The sequence below is a fragment of the Chiloscyllium punctatum genome, unplaced genomic scaffold (assembly GCF_047496795.1).
Source record: "Chiloscyllium punctatum isolate Juve2018m unplaced genomic scaffold, sChiPun1.3 scaffold_1635, whole genome shotgun sequence".
In the NCBI taxonomy this organism is placed as follows: Eukaryota; Metazoa; Chordata; class Chondrichthyes; order Orectolobiformes; family Hemiscylliidae; genus Chiloscyllium; species Chiloscyllium punctatum.
Window position 1 is genome coordinate 15,001 of NW_027311369.1, and position 2,500 is coordinate 17,500.

The 2,500-nt window shown below is 61.0% G+C and overlaps 1 non-coding gene across 1 annotated transcript in view; it reads right to left on the bottom strand.

Annotated features, from left to right (window-relative positions):
- LOC140475418 (5.8S ribosomal RNA) overlaps positions 1-49 on the bottom strand; it is a 154-nt gene extending 105 nt beyond the window's left edge. The window contains exon 1 of the ribosomal RNA XR_011959955.1: positions 1-49. This exon is cut by the window's left edge and continues 105 nt beyond it. This is a non-coding gene — a ribosomal RNA (5.8S ribosomal RNA).
- Positions 50-2,500: the final 2,451 nt, after the last annotated feature.

A 2,500-nucleotide genomic window follows, 5' to 3' on the forward strand; every position in this document is an offset into this window, starting at 1 on the left:
GCTGCGTTCGTCATCGACGCACGAGCCGAGTGATCCACCGTCAAGAGTTGTCTGAGTTTGTTTTAGGTCTCTCCCTCGCCAGAGGAAAGCGACCCGGACCGCACATACGCTCCCCACCTTGAGCTACAGCCACCTGCACGCCGGCGTGCGGGCGGAGCAGGGTGGCGTGAAGCGATGGGGAGCACCATCCTGGTGCGGCCCGCAGAAACATACGTCTATTGGGGGGAGGAGGACAGGGCGCCCAAGAGGCGATGCGTGCCCCAACGCACCGCAGCGACGGAGGCAGGATCACCGCCACCATGTCGCCCGCCTAGTATCACGAGGCGTGCAGCAGCTTTGCCCTAGGAAAAGCAGAGGCGGGAACGGGCACCGGCCATCGGTTCGGCAGCGTCACTGACGCGTGCACGTGGCGGCGTGTCGGCGAGCGGACTTCCTGCGAGGAGGCGGGGGCGGCACTCGCCCGAGCAGACGCCCGCCCGGCCCAGCCACCGCCGAGGTGGACTGGGAGTCGCGGCAACGGCTCGTCATACTCGTTCCCACACTCACAGCGCAGCTTGCCCGCAAGCCACCGACCACCGATCGACGCCAGGCGCCCCGACCGAGAGCGGGATCGCTCGTTCGCCCTGCTGGCAGTTCGCTGGGGATCACTACTGCACGGAGCTCGGAGACCGACGGGCGGCAACTCGAGAGTCTTTAAACCACCACCCCCATCCCGCAAGTGCAAAGAGGCTGTATACGCACAGACGGGTGAGGGGAATAGGTACCCCGTCGGGTTTGAAGGGAGCGTGACTAGATAGCAACGATGTAAACCCAGCCGATTTGGGAGCGAAAGACCGGCGCCTGCATCACCGGCTTCGTTTCCCGTGGCTGGAGAGTACACCGAAACCCTCCGTCTGTCGCGAGCTCCCGACGACGCGGTGCCGCCAAGCAGCAGGGCCGGACCTGGTGTGGCTCCCCTCGTCGATCACAGACCGGTCGGCACTACTGACGAGACGGTGGAACGGGCTTCGCCCCTTGTGACGAAGGGTGATGCGAACCCGCCCGCCCGCGTGCGTTCGGGGTGGACTCGGCAAACGGAGATTTGAAATCGGAAAGTGTCCTCCTGCCCCGCGCAGGTAGGCGCCCAACAGTTGTGGGGGGTTTGGCGGTGACCACGGCTGCAGGGCCTGCTACCCCGACGAGCTCTCCTGCTGGCCCCGAAACCACCCTCGCGAGACAAGTTGAAACGGAAACGGGCGTACCCCCAAGCCGACGATCCTTTCTTATTTGTTACTTTTTTTTTCACTTGCTCGAGTTGTGGCGATTTGGCGGTGACCACGGCTGCAGGGCCTGCTACCCCGACGAGCTCTCCTGCTGGCCCCGAAACCACCCTCGCGAGACAAGTTGAAACGGAAACGGGCGTACCCCCAAGCCGACAGAGATCCTTTCTTATTTGTTACTTTTTTTTTTCACTTGCTCGAGTTGTGGGGGTTTGGCGGTGACCACGGCTGCAGGGCCTGCTACCCCGACGAGCTCTCCTGCTGGCCCCGAAACCACCCTCGCGAGACAAGTTGAAACGGAAACGGGCGTACCCCCAAGCCGACGATCCTTTCTTATTTGTTACTTTTTTTTTTCACTTGCTCGAGTTGTGGGGGTTTGGCGGTGACCACGGCTGCAGGGCCTGCTACCCCGACGAGCTCTCCTGCTGGCCCCGAAACCACCCTCGCGAGACAAGTTGAAACGGAAACGGGCGTACCCCCAAGCCGACGATCCTTTCTTATTTGTTACTTTTTTTTTCACTTGCTCGAGTTGTGGGGGTTTGGCGGTGACCACGGCTGCAGGGCCTGCTACCCCGACGAGCTCTCCTGCTGGCCCCGAAACCACCCTCGCGAGACAAGTTGAAACGGAAACGGGCGTACCCCCAAGCCGACGATCCTTTCTTATTTGTTACTTTTTTTTTCACTTGCTCGAGTTGTGGGGGTTTGGCGGTGACCACGGCTGCAGGGCCTGCTACCCCGACGAGCTCTCCTGCTGGCCCCGAAACCACCCTCGCGAGACAAGTTGAAACGGAAACGGGCGTACCCCCAAGCCGACAGAGATGCTTTCGCTCCTGTTACTTTTTTTTTCACTTGCTCGAGTTGTGGGGGTTTGGCGGTGACCACGGCTGCAGGGCCTGCTACCCCGACGAGCTCTCCTGCTGGCCCCGAAACCACCCTCGCGAGACAAGTTGAAACGGAAACGGGCGTACCCCCAAGCCGACAGAGATCCTTTCGTACTTGAACCAACACAAAGTTTGTCACGTTTTATTTTTACGAGTGATCGACCGTCAAGATTTGTCTCTGAGTTTGCTTAAGGTCTCTCCCTCGCCAGAGGAAAGCCACCCGGACCGCACATACACTCCCCACCTTTAGCAGCAGCCACCTGCACGCCGGCGTGCGGGCGGAGCAGGGTGGCGTGAAGCTGTGGGGAGCACCAGCCTGGTGCGGCCCGCAGAGACATACATCTATTGGTTGAAAAAAAA